The sequence below is a fragment of the Melospiza melodia genome, chromosome 4, assembly GCF_035770615.1.
Source record: "Melospiza melodia melodia isolate bMelMel2 chromosome 4, bMelMel2.pri, whole genome shotgun sequence".
NCBI lineage: Eukaryota > Metazoa > Chordata > Aves > Passeriformes > Passerellidae > Melospiza > Melospiza melodia.
The window spans coordinates 7,350,480-7,364,940 of NC_086197.1; the positions used below are offsets into that span (position 1 = coordinate 7,350,480).

The following is a 14,461-nucleotide window of genomic DNA, read 5'->3' on the forward strand; positions in this document are numbered from 1 at the left end:
GGAAGGGAAGGAGCAGTCCATCTTGGCCGTCAGTGGGGACAGACAGCCAGACTGCTGGGGAAGGGGGAGAGGAATCACAGCTCCGGCTCCTCTACCCTCACACACACACACCCCGTCTCCTCCTTCCCCGCCGCCGCGCTCGGCTCCGCTCCTCGCCCACCGAACCCGAGGGTTTGGGGCTGGGCATGGGTTTTTCTGAAAGGACAGGCAAAGCAGCTGCTGCCCACATTTCTCCCCGTTGGAGGTGAATGGAGGGAGGGGGCGTGGAGCAGCCCGCACACTGCGGCTGGGCTTTCCCCGGGGGCCGGGGCTGCGAGCGGAGAGCCCCGGCCCGCCTCGCCTGGCCTGCCCTCGGCAGACAAAGACCGCGTTACCTTCTCCGCTGCCTCGGCGGCCCCGGCGGCCCCTCAGCTCCGAGCCCGGCACCAGCGCATCCCCTCGGCACGGCGTCTCCAGGCCGCGGCTCTACCGCCCCGCATCCATCGCCGCCGGTGCGCGGGGTGCGCGGCCCTGCCCTCCGCTCCCGCCGCTCCTACGGCCGGCCCATCCTCCCTGCCCGCATGCCGGAACCCTCCGTTCCCCCTTCTGCTCCTTCCCTTTCCCCGCCTGCCGGCCCCCGGCTCCTGCGCGGCTGCTGCGAGGCTGGAGCCGGGGAGGGAGGAGGAGGAGGAGGAGGGGGAGGAAAGAGGAGGAAGGAGGGAGGAGGGCAGCGAGCAGCAGTTGGCGCTGGGTCATGTGAAACAGATGAACCTGGCTCGGGCCTGCCAACATCTGGGCTCCCCCTCGCCTCTGGGAGGAGGATGAAGGGATGGAGGGATGGAGGGATGCGGTGTTCACCCCCTGGCCACGCGTGCACACCTTGAGATGATAACGGAGAGGGGCGAGAGCAGCGGGGGTGCTCCGAGCACAACCCCGGGCCCCGAGCACCCGTGGGGCTGGAAACAGCAGCTCCTGCCAGGCTGAAGCCCTGGAAAATAGGGCAGCCTCCCTAATGATGATTTTTCCCCCTGGTCCTGGCTGGGTGAAGGGTGCAGCTTGTGATGGTGTAAAAGAGTGGGGATGCTGCCCAGCAATGGAACATCTCTACACATTGCAGGAGAGTAACCCTCATGCAAGGGTGTCACTATTAAATAATTAGATCAGTCAAGAAAGACAGTATGGGTGGGCCTGCAAAAAGTGCTGATTTATGGATTTAAACATGCACAGCATGAAGCACTCACACCATGAAGCAACCACGCCTGTGGTTAAAGCTCTGGCTTGTTCCACTGCTTTGCCCCTCCATCAGTATTTTCTCTCTGGGACTGGGGTTATTCTCACTGGGTAAAACACAGAGCTGTGCCATGCTCTGGAGCAGACTGGCTGGGAGGCATTTGCTTTGGGAGGGGAGGTGTGGATGTGAGAACTTTTCTTCATTTGTTTTCAGCTGGCTTTCATGCCACCACAAGTCAAGACCATGAGTCTTTATGTGCTCTCTGGACACAAAGGGGCCAGTGGGGTGCAAAATACTTCTGGATACAACAACCAAAGGTAGAGCACGAGCACAATTCCCTCTCCTCATTTTAAGGCATAAACACAGAGCTGTGCCTGCAGCCCAGGCAGGCTCACCCACCCAGCTCACTCCACCCAAGGGGATGGCTTTGATTAAGGGGATAAATATTGAGGCAGTTCTGACCTCTGGCTGCTGAGGGTTAGGATCAAGTAGCTGAGGTGGCCCAGCCCTGCTCTGGAGGCGACCCCAAGGTCAGGAAATAGGGACAAGAAGCAGCAAAGGTGTCCATCCCTGCACCAGGGAATGCAGGCTGTCCATGGCTCCATTGCAAGGCTAAAGATTGTGGAATTTTGGGTTCATCTCCTCCACGTGTGCATCCAGCTGCTGAAGCAACACTGAGGGTCAAACCACCAGAACACAAACTGCAAAACCTCCTGGAATTTTAAACCTACTAATTTCAGAAAAAGGTAAAACTTCAAGTAGGCTCCCAAATGCTCTTCTGCTCTTTCCTTCAGCAGAGGACACAACATGTCTCAAGGAGGTTCTGTCTGCAGTGCTGAAGAAGAGCATGAACCTAATCAGCAATTCAGTCCTGACCCTGATTAGAGCAGGAAGGAAAAATCACCTTCCCACATGAAGTAACATTTGTAATAAAAACAAGTGGCTTGTCTAGGTGGAGATGGATAAAGGAAATGTAGCAGGAATATCTGCCACTATTGCAGGAAATGTTAACACATCCTTTTGGGTAAGTGTTGCATGTGGGGCCTTGGATGGGTAGGGAAGATAACATCCTCTAGGTACCTGATGGAGTTAACAGTTTAGAACTTAGAAATGGGAGCTGTTCTTATAATGTGGAAAGACAGTGGAGTATTGTATTTGCCAAGAGCTGATTGTGATTACTCAACCACAAAGAGGGGTTTTTCCCCAGAACTGGACAAGGGTTTTGCCCCAGCTCCTCTCATTTATTCATTGCACCCTTCTTTCCTAGAAAAACTGGGCAGATCTGTGTTTCTTCCCTAGTATAAAAGTAATTAATCTCATGCACATTCCTCTCTAAATTTCCCAGTTATGATTCAGCAGCCGCAGAAGTCCTTTTCTTCAAGGAAATTCCATAATCTCACAAAGTCTCTGGAGCTGGCACTACCCAAACAATACACCCTGGCAGCAAACATCCAGTCTGGAGGCAGCAAAGCTGCTGTCATTGCAATGAAGAGAAGCAAGAAATGGCCACATTCCTTCCAAGCTGGTTCCTATCATGGCAAGTCCCAAAAACTGAACAGCAACCCATATATTTAACTTTGACATACACAAAATCCAGCTTCCAGCAAGCAGATGCCTCTGTGCCACAATAAGAACATGCAGATTCCTTTGTCTTGGCTCCTGATAATAAAGCTAGGAGGAAACACCATGGCCTTGTGCTGGAGAATTGCTGTTGACAATTCATTCCCACTCTCGTTAGCAAAGATTAAAGAACCAAAATACTTTACAGGGAACGTGGTGATAGGACTGTGGGTGCCATCAGAATGTGTGAGCTGTTACATGAACATTTCTAGTAGTTTCAGAAAAGCTTAATGAATACTGTCTACCCCCAGAACTGCATTAATTAGCACTAACGGGCTGGAGGAGATGTCATGTCATGGAGTAATATTCACACTTACTCCATGATTTGCATCTGTAAGAGGTGCAGTGCTTTGCAGAAGTCAATGCCATTTCCCCCATATGGCACAGCTGAAAACCCATGGAAGGTGAGGAAAATGCTTTCAAAGATCATTCAGGATTTGCTGAAGGTGTCTAACTGCCTGCCTCCCTGTGGGAGGTGTTCAATGGCCTGACTCTCATTGATTGCACAACTCTTAACTTATAGTATTTGAGTGGCAGTAAAAGGTTAAAAAGCCTGAAAACTTAAAAAGCAACATGGGCCTAAGTAACTTGGGAGCTGAAATCCATTTCCAGAGATGATTTAAGCTGTTAGGCATACGAATTTCACTGTAAATCAATGCAGCTGACTTATTGTAGCCATGACAAGGGTCAGCCAGACCTAGAAAATGCAATGTCAGGTTAGCCTGTGGGTTAATTCACGTGGTCCCTCTGAAATTCGTGGTATAAAATGGTGTTACTGCTCATGAGCTCTGATGTAGTTTGGCTGGAGAGGAAGCAATGGCATCACCTCCTTTCATCTGGAACAATCTGTGTCCTCCATACACTGAATAGGCCTCAGTACTGGGAGGTAGAAAAGACTGATGTGACCCAGTTGGTCACCCAAGCCACCAGGCTGCCCTCATCTTCCATGGACCAGAGGGTTATGTGTACCACCACCAAGCCTGTCCCCGTCACTCCGTTTTCATCCATAACAAGTTCTGATGAATTGTGACCTTGTGACAATTCGTGCTGAGGCCTTTGGAAACCAGGTGGAAACCACAGGGATCTCATTCAAAAAAGCAAAATGCAATTGCTCAGAGCAGGACTTGACTCATAACTGAGTCTGGACCCCTAAATCATGAGGATAAAGCACATGCAACACCAGCTGCCATGGCACAGCGTGATTCCAGCTGGGAAGGTCTCCAGGTTTGCTGGGTGAACCACGAGATGTTTCCAGTTAAACCTTTCATAGAAACACTTCCCTTCTGAGATGAACTGGGGGTGTTATTCCCTTGTCATGCTTTCATTAATTTCCAGGACAATCCCTTAAGTAATTGGGGCACAAAAGGCGGGGGGAAAGGGAGAAGCAGGACTTTAGCTTCGGACAAAATAAGCCTCCAGGGCGTCTGATTAATTTTCACACAGACTGTACTTAAAGGGTCTCAGAGAGCTGAAGAGGGAAGGAAGCAGACCTCGACGTTCCCAGAGAGCTGGTGCAATAAATCCTCCCTTCATTAGGCAAGGGAAGTGCATGCTGGCAGGATTATTAGGCAGGGAAGCAAAGCTGGGTCCCCACGAGGCAGCTGGAAGGGATGGTGGGGACAAGCCAACTCCAGCTGGTTGGTGCCATGACCCTGGGCTGCCAAATCCTGCCTGGGGCTGCTGTGCAAAGGGACAGGAGCCACGTGTAAGTCGCCTGTGTCCCAGTTAGCTCCGGGTAATCCTGGCATCCGAGAGGCCAAACAAAGCAAAAACAGCTCAAGTGTGCATAAGGGACCAAAGAGGAGCCTGGTGTGCCACCAGTCCTTCCAGGGTCGCCCAGGACTCAGTGGAGTGATGCTGGAGACAGCAGACAATTCTGCAGTTCCTTCCTCTTTGCACCCACCTGGGTCTGGGGCTGGGAAGAGGAAGGAAGGAAATCTTGATGGAACGTGCAGTGAGCCATGTCTGTCCTCGCAGAAGGAACAGAAGGGATGAGGGATTCCACTCCTTGATGGAGGTCAAGTCCTCACAAATCCCTTCTCCCCTGGAGTAGAGGGAACACGTGCTTCCCTTTCCTTCAGAGCTGAGCAAAGCTCTGCCTCAGAAACTTCTTCCTATTCTCAAAATATTGCCATTTCCACCTGAAATGGCTTGAAAGCAAAGCAATGCAGGAAGGAGCAGGCATGGCAGGGGCCCCTTACACCCATATAAAGGGATTGGTGGTGGTGGAATATGGAGAGGCCTTTCCCCAGGGGAGGAACAGGAGCTGCAGAAGATGCTCATGGTGCTGGCAGAGAGCACTTTTTGGCTGGGGGACACCTGGGAAGATGCTCTCAGACCACCAGCATGGCTCCAGTGCAGGCAGAAGTAAAATGCTATGAGTGAGAGAAAACCTAAGAGAAAACCTCTTTCATCCAAAGGCAAGTGAACAACCTCATCCATGCAGGGGAACTGCTGAGCAGATGGGGAGTGAATGGCAAAGACCTGAGAACAAGGCTGGAAAAAGGCAAAATTATTCTCCCCCACACTTTCCTCAGGTGCTGCAGAGTGGTGCTGGTGAAGGACAGCCAGAAGCATTCTTAGATGCCAAAAGGCAGCTCAGGTGATTGTGAAGGACATCAAATGAATCAGCTGAGAGAGCCAAGCCCAAAAACGTGCCTCCTGTCAGGCAAAATCTACATGCACTTCTTGCACTGAGCTGCATAATGAAGCACTACTCTCTTTTGCACAGAGGAATAAATCAAACTCATTCTCATTTGTTTGGCTTTTTGTACTAAAATAGCCTTTGTAGTTTGCATGATTTCAGATTTGAAGAATATTTTTGTAGTTTTACACTGCCTTCTACTGAGGATTGTAAAACTTACACCAGTTGGAAAAACTTTCTATTTCACATTTTGCAGAAAATCCTGAGAACGTTTCAAAATGGCATCGAAATAATTATGAAAATATTTTTCTAAACAAATGTAGCAAAAATAAAAAGTCAGATAATGTTTCAATACATAACTGCGACCTTAAAGAAGAGCTCAGGAGATACTAAAGTGATACAGTAAAATGACAATTTTAGCAATTGAAATAAAAAGTACTGTAAGCTTGCTTTCCAATTTCTGTTCATTTTTGGTTACACTATTTTATTTCTTTAAGTGTTTTTCTCGACTCCATTTCTTGTCCCCCAAACAAACCCAGGGACAGCTCCTGTAGGTGTTAGTAGGGGTTAGCCTGATTTCAGATGCAGGTGTGGTTTTTCAGGTAACCTTTTCTTATTGAAAGTTTTCACTGCCTCTGTGAGGCAAGATCATTACCTCAGCTGAACAGATGGGAAAATGGAGTCGTGGAGAGATCAATTTACCTGGGTAAGATCCTGTACCCAGTTGGGCACAGACAGAGGGGGAGAGACAGACTTGGGAATAAATCACAGCCCTTGTGACACCAAACCCTTTGTGCTGGCTCGAGACCCCTCTTCTTCCCCAGCTAATGAACCGGTGATTAACAAAGGCTGCTCCGTTTCTGACAGCTTTATCAGTGACTTCTACTTTACACTTTTTTTAATCTTTATGAAGCAATCCCCACAAAGAGAGGAAGGGAACAGAAAATAAATCTTGGAGCAAGGAAGGCCTCATGTCATAAAAGTGCAGTGAACAGATCTTGTATGTCAGAAAATATTTATCTGACCAATAATGTTTGCATTTAGACCCAGTCAATAACAAACACCCAAATTACATTTAATATGAAAACATTTTAAAATGGGCTAATCTCTTCTAAATAAACACAGAACCAGCCATAATGGTGCTCTGCTAGAGCAAAGGCTCAGTGTTACTTGATTTATTGTTTAACTTGACTCTGACTGCTGCCTATCTGATGTCTTTGGGAGCATGGGTTCCTATTGCTCATCTGAAAACTATTTCCTTTTCATTACTGAGGCACACCAGGATAAGCCCCAGCTCTCCTGACACCCTGCCCAGGGTGGTCACCACAAACACTGTTAACCCTCAGCTAAGGAGCCTGAAGGGTTTGATTAGTTCACAAAAAGCTGCTCATTTCCTCTCCATGCACAGTGCTGGTCTGGCTTCTGAGCATCCCAGGGTTTGCACCAACCTGGGATGTCCCTGGGATGTCTGACTCTGTTTGCATGGGACACGCAGACCCAGGGATGCTGGAGACCATCCCTGAGAGGGCAAGAGAGCCTGGAAGTGTCCCAGGATGGGACTCAGCAGTCCTTGCTGCTCTTTGGGACACAAGAGTTGAGTATTGATGCCTCTCAGAGGACTCTTTATGCCTTTCACCTAATGACTGTGACAGGCCTTGCAGACATTTGTGAGGCTGTAGGATAAGTGGCAAAGATATTTTTCCCCAAAAATAAGAGATGAGAAACTGAAATTCATATGTCCTGGGGAGGTCTCAAACCAAGAGCCTGTGCATTAAAAGGATGATCTTCTAATCACCCTTTCTTACCCTTGCTGCTGTGGCCTCAAAAATGCTCTCATCACTCAGCCTGTCACCCCCTGCTCCATTTCTGCAGGAAAGGGTGGATCAGTGCTGATTCATAAAACCTTATTATATATCTAAGCCCCACTTTGAGAACATCTGACACAACCTGGCTGACACTGCCTCAGAGGTGGGATGTGGGACTGGCACTGTAGTAGCACCTTTTCCCCATGACCACCTTGGCTGCTGACAGTGAGAAACAGGAATTATTTTGTTTCTGAACACTGCTGGGCTCCACTGAACTTCTCAGCTAGCAAACCCCCAGTACTGGATGGTTACTATAACTGTAGTTTCTGCAGTTCTGTAGTGTTGTTGCAGTCTTTGGGCTAAGGAAAAGTAAGTGCCTCTTTTTCAGATGGAAAAGGTTGTGATTATGGTTGAATTTGTTCTCTCCCACCTATTTCTCAGTGACATTTTGTCTTGTATTTTCCCTCTCTCTTCGCCTATAACCTGAGTTTAATCATAACATGCTTCTCTCTGTCCTAAGTGTGAAGTGTAACTCATTAAACCATGAGAGGTGAATAGAGATTTCAGACATAGCACACAAATCAACTATTGTTAAAGTGATACCTTTTGCAATTACTCTTTGGGCTTGTTTCATTCAAAATATGGTAAAAATTTCTATTCTATATTATATTTCTCTATTTTCTTTCTATAATACTAGAATATTAGCATATTCTATATGCTATAGCAGCATATTCCACTGGTCAGAAAGGATACCTGGCAATTAAACTATCCAGCAAACTCATTAATATTTGTGGTTTGGCTTTGCAGAACACAGTGATGGTGACTGCACTCTGTTGATAAGAATTTGAGTACATTGAAAACACTTTCATATGAAGTGTGTTGGAAGGGCTGGTATTAAAGCAACTGAACAGGCTTAAACACAGTCATGGTTAGTCAAATACATATTTTCAGGCAAAACAAAAATTTCTGCAGCAATTCTCATGGAAAGCGGGATGGGAGTTGGAGAGGAAATAAAACCCAAATGCTCCACAGTCCCTGATGTTTGCAATCACTGCTTAACTACAACTAAATACAAATAAACTGCACCTCCAAAATTTGGACAAACACCTGCACCGGGAGCTCATGCATTCGTACCTTATCCTCTGCATATTCAAGCTGTAACAAGGGATGGTAAAAGTTTTCCTGTGCTTTGTCTGCAGAGGATTGCTGAGGATCCAGCACCACGGAGGGGACAGGGCTGTGCTGCTCTCTGGGGACCCTGGCTTGATGTCCCCACCTGGTGGGCAGGTGGCTGGAGTGGGGTCACACATCCCTGTAGGATCTGGACCATCTCAGAGGGGCAGTGATGCTGTTTCCCCAGTGTAACTCAGGCTCCTCATTTAGAGCAATGCTCATTTTCCTGTCCCCTGGCTTGCAGTGAGATACTTGTGCCCCTCCTCCTCCTCCTCCTCCCAGGGACAGCTGCAGTGACAGTGACCTCACGGTCTGAGAGTGCAAGGCTGCCAAATCTCATGGTAGATGACATTTTTCTGAAAACCTGCTTTTCTGGGCTGAATCCAGGAGGTGAAGGAGAATAGAGCCCAATTCTATGCATTTTATTAATTCCATTATTTTAAATGTTTTTGAACCTTAGTAATTTTGAAAATGGCATGTGCTCTGCTGGTTAGAGTCAAGGGAATTGTCTGATATATTACTATACACTTTTTATTGTATGGTGATGGATATTTGCATATGGAAGACTCTGTCCTAGCTCATTTTATAATGACAGTAACCAGTTTTCATATCATTTTTCTGGTTGCTGTTTCGTGAGGGGGACTGCTGTACTTGGATGCTTCCAAAAGCTCAGCTGCCAGCTTCATGTGAAGGGAGGACTGAAATAAATGGGAAATAAATGAGAGAAAGATGAACAAAGCCAATAGTTAAAGGGTCACAGCAGCTACTTGGTTGCAGGAGGAGAAACATTAATTAAATGTTCTTTGTCCATAACTTGCTTGGAAACACAGACTGAAAAGCTGACATGGGTGGTCTTGTTTCAAAGGAGCTGAAGGAAAGATGTTTTCTTTGTGCAGAGGGACCTGGAGAAATAGGCACAAATTTTTCCTGCCCTGTGTGGGATAAAAGAGTCAAGTGTGGGAATGAGTGCTGGGGAGCAGAGAGGTGGGCAGAAAATGGACAAAATGCTGCCTAGAGAAATGATCCTGGAAATCACCAACCAGGAGGGCAAGCTGTGAGTGAGGGAGGGAGGGCTGGCACTGGGATTTGTGCTGCTGGTGGCACAACACACACAGAGGCTGTGTCCCAGAGCCTGGGCTGGGATGAGCCTTCTCCTGAGCAGCACCAACCCAAGTGAGTTAAACTGGGGGGACACAGACATTAACTAAATGCTACCACCATTATTACTCTGAAAAAGAAAAAATAATTGAGAATGGCAAAGTTCCCAACACCTCCCAGTGCTCTCTCCCCCTGTTTTGTAGGCACTGCTTTCCCCCTTTTCCCTTTTTATGGCTGTTATTACTGGAATTATTGCTGTGCAAACAGGGTGTCTGTCTATGTGAAACACTGGAGGTACAGTTTCCCTCCTAGATGGCAGTGTAAATTATTACATGGGCTACCCTATAATCTTTGGTCATGTTCCACAGCAAGGTAATTGATTCCCAAGTCACTAAAGCTAACTAACATGGCTGTAAATCTAATGCTTGAGCAGTGTTTGCTATTAAAAAGTCAACATCTACAATAGTTACTACACTGCAATTACTGGAAAAATGCTGATTTTCTCTAGACTTGGAGCAGGGAATAATTGTAGCCTCTCCTGAGACCTGGAGTGTGATAATTGGTGGTGAATGGTGGGTTTTTCCAGTGGTGATCACATAGGTTGTCTCTGTGGTTATTCCCAGAGCCCTTAAAGCACTGCTCCTGCAGCTGCCAGGGCTGGGCTGGGTGCTTCCACCAAGGCTAAAATAAATCAACCCTCTAGAAAGAAATAAACCCTCTAGGAAGAGCACACAGACTCAGATTTTGAGCAGACCTACAGCTGAGTCTGAGGATTGTGCCAGTTCCTGAGTCAAGGGAGGGATCTCATGAGCTCTGAGTTCAGGGCTCTGGGCTCCAGCCTACCTAGAAACAGGGAGGCTTTTCAAGTCTTGTCACTAGATTTATAACTTTTAAGGATGATGCCGTGGATCTGTGTGCAGTGTGCTCTAGCCCTTGATTCTCTAGAGCAGCTGGGACAGTGTGCAGCAGCCACTGCTGTTCAACCCCATGGGAAAAGCTCTGGAGATCAGGACCTGGCTGCTCCTTGTGGCTTTCCATGCCCTGTATCCATGGGAGTGAGAACAATGTTAGAAGGCTCCCCCAAAGAACAGGGATGCCAGTTCTCAACGTTTCAGATGGTTATTTCAGCTAAAATCCAGCCAACACTCAGACCTGGAGAGTGGAGACCCCATAAGAGGCCATTCTATTGCTGTCAGGAATGGGAAGAACAACCCTTAAAAGGAGTTTTTTCAGTAGCAGCTTACTAAATACTTTATGTGGAGCTGTGCAAAATATCTGGAGGGAAATCTGGAAGTCTTCCCTTTTCATGGCTTTCACTAGAAATTATTTTTCCTGCTGGTTTCCTCTCACAGAGAAACAAGCAAGCCCAAGCAAATAAACAAGGCAATGCATAGGAAATGCCCCATTTCCCTCTCATCCTTTTATTCCCTCAGAACAAAATCCTTAAACTGCTGGGTGGCTGAGGACAGCTTGCTGCTTCTGACAAACAGAATCAAGAAGCTGCCACCTGCTTTGATGCTTCACTTGCTTTTTTCCAAACTAGTGAAGAAAACTGATTTCTGCAGTATCAAGTGACCAGGAACGAAATCACATAAAGGGATGGTGCAGAATTGCAAATGTCATTTTTATACACTCCCTGGCAGGAACAGATAATAGTAGTAACAACAACAACAACAACAACAACAACAACAACAACTGTGACCATGTTCAGTCACAGTGGTCTCAGGGGTCTCAGGTTGAGGGAAGAGATGAGGACCTGACTCCGTGTTTCAGAAGGCTTGGTTTATTATTTTATGATATATATTACATTAAAACTACACTAAAAGAATAGAAGAAAGGATTTCCTTAGAAGGCTAGCTAAGAATAGAATAGGAACGATAACAAAGGTTTGTGGCTTGGACTCTCTGTCAGAGCCAGCTGGGCTGTGATTGGCCATTAATTAGAAACAACCCCATGAGACCAATCACAGATGCACCTGTTGCATTCCACAGCAGCAGATAATCATTGTTTACATTTTGTTCCTGAGGCCTCTCAGCTTCTCAGGAGGAAAAATCCTAAGGAAAGGATTTTTCATAAAAGATGTCTGCGACAAACAACAACAACTTAGCAAAAATAATTTGTTTGAACCTACAGGTGAATATAAATGAGTGCACAAGTTAAACACCAGCATCTTCCTCAGCACTATCACAGCAAGGGTAGAGTTCTGGGCTGCTTTCACTGGGGACACAGGGACACAGACATGGACACAGGCTCCGTGTGGCAGGTCCCTGCCTGCCTGGGGACACCTTCCCTCCTTGCACAGCTTGCACAAACTGGGACAAGTGAAGTTAGAAGTAGGAAAGCAATCTGAGGGAAAAGAGTAGAACAGAGGGGGAAAAAACCAATCCAAAAGAAAGCCAGATGTGAGGAATAGTGTTTTAAATGAGTCAGTTTAGCAGTGAGTGTGTTTATATTGCAGCTGAGCATCGTTGTACTTGTGGCTGCTCATACATCATTGTGCTAACGAGGTAATGAGTAACTAGTGTACTGCAGGATGCTTTATTTCCACTGAACAACCCCAACCCTCTCAAAAACCAAACATCTGGGATGCTTTGGGAATGGTGGTAAGAGAAGGGAAGTGAGCCCAGCATTCAGCCCTGTCCCCTTGGGAGCTGTCTGGGGTTTCACAAAGCACCTTTTCCTGGTTTTCCTGCAGCATGGACATGCACAGATTCACTCTGCTCCCACTGGGGCAGGAAGAGGCCCCTGCTGACCTTCATGCTGGGAAAAGGAAAAAAATACCTGCATTTACCCCTCAATTATCCTGCAATTGTCTGGGCCCTCATGGGACACCACAACCTGCCTTCTGACAGTGCTGCCCTGCCTGGCTGCCAAAAATCCTCCCTGCACCAAGCCATTCTCACAGAGCCAACAAGAGTCTGGGTGCTTAGGGTGGCACTGAAATGTTAAATACCATCTCATTTATTTATGACTTCTTCAGCCTCCTGTAACTACAAGCAATAATTGGATTGTGCTCAGCATAGCTGGATTGATTTGCTACTGAATAATAAAACCAGGTCCTGTGTTTATAATGGCATCCCTAGAAACGAGGAGATGGGGTGAAAAATGCATTCAAGGCACAATGCTAAAGCTGAAAACTCACATGGCTCTGGGTGCAGAGCATGATCCCTGCCAGATGCAAATGTTGGACTGGCCACTGATGAAACATGAACTTTGTGGCCTCCTGTGCCTTTCATGGAATATTTACCAACTTTGGTAGTCTGTTATTCAGTGTTTTGACAAAGCATGGTGGACACAGTGCATTTTTCCATAGTTTTCTGAAGGCTGTGGCTAACCCCCAGTGCAATCTGCAGTGGCCTCTGGTTGCCTCCAAGAGATGAGGGACTGAATTACAGAGCAGCTCCAGGGAGCTGGCCTGCCCAAACCCCTGTCTCCATCTGAAACAGAGCCTAAAGTATTTTTTTTAATTTTTTTTATTTTTACATAAATATATATTTATTTTTACATAAATATGACAAACCCAGCACCTTCTGCACAGCCCCTCTCAATGGATATCCATGCACACAGGGCTGTGTGCCTCACTGGCAGCTTGAGCAATGGAATGGGAGCAGTGCCTTGTGTCTCACTGTTCCCTTTTCCAACCCAGTGCCCTGGCACCACTGGCAGCAGCTTAAGGACCATAATTGTGGCTACAGCATTGCTGAGGGGTGTTTGAGGATGCCAGCCAGTCTAAAATCATAAATATAACCCAGCTTTCCATGGGCTTTGCCTCTCTTGAGCAACCATGGTGCTCTGACTCTTTCCTGAGCTTGCAGCTGTGGAAAGCACTGGGTACCCAAAGCCACCTGAGGCTTCCTGGGTAATGATTTCCTCTGATGGTGTTCACAGGGGCTTTTGGATGAGGGAAGAGACGAGGATCTGACTCCATGTTTCAGAAGGCTTGGTTTATTATTTTATGATATATATTACATTAAAACTATACTAAAAGAATAGAAGAAAGGATTTCATCAGAAGGCTAGCTAAGAATAGAAAAAGAATAGAATGATAACAAAGGTTTGTGGCTTGGCTTGGTTTGTGTCCGAGCCAGCTGTGATTGGCCATTAATTAGAAACAACCCCATGAGACCAATCACAGATGCACCTGTTGCATTCCACAGCAGCAGATAATCATTGTTTACATTTTGTTCCTGAGGCCTCTCAGATTCTCAGGAGGAAAAATCCTAAGGAAAGGATTTTTCATAAAAGATGTCTGTGACAGATTCCCCCGAGGATGGCTGCAAAAAAATCACAGCAAAAAGTGCTTTTGCCTCTGCTTTGCATCCACATTGTCCAGGCAGGCGGAGCTGGCCCTGAATTTTGGGTGCTATGTGGGCACAGAAGATGCTTGTGAAAGGGCACGTTTCTCCCTGTGCTCCAGACTATTTGCTGGACCCTACTGTTATCACAGAATCTCAGACTCAGTGAGGTTGGAAGAGGCCTCTGAGATCAAGTCCAACCCATGACCAAGCTCCATCCTGTCAACCAGACCATGACCCTGAGTGCCACATCCAGGCTTTCCTTGAACACCTTCAGCATGGTGACTCCACCACCTCCCTGGGCAGCCCATTCCAAAGTCTCATCACCTTTTCTGTGAAGGAATTCCTCCCCCTGTCCAACCTGAGCCTCCCCTAGTTCACCTTAAGGTCATCTCCCCTCCTCCTGTCACTTATCGCCTGGTAGAAGAGTTCATCCTGGCTGCAGCCTCCTGTCAGGTAGTTGTAGAGATAAGATCACCCCTGAGCCTCCTTTCCTACAGGATTAAAGATCTGCAATGTATAAAACAAAAATTCAACCCCCATTTAGGCAGTGACCTGTACTGAGCCTGCTGTTGTGCTCAGTATGGCAGGTGCAAGGTGCTGTCAGCAGATTCTGT

General features: G+C 47.0%; 1 protein-coding gene across 6 annotated transcripts in view; it reads right to left on the bottom strand.

Moving 5' to 3' along the window:
• The window catches only part of FRMD4A (FERM domain containing 4A), a 372,584-nt gene that overhangs the window by 147,615 nt on the left and 210,508 nt on the right, over window positions 1-14,461 (bottom strand). The window contains exon 1 of one of the 6 annotated variants that reach the window (XM_063153754.1): window positions 375-439. The exons of the other annotated variants lie outside the window; for them this stretch is intronic. The gene's annotated coding sequence lies outside the window, so the exon portion shown is untranslated. Of the gene's footprint in view, window positions 1-374; window positions 440-14,461 lie in introns of those variants that run through there. 6 annotated transcript variants of the gene reach the window in all.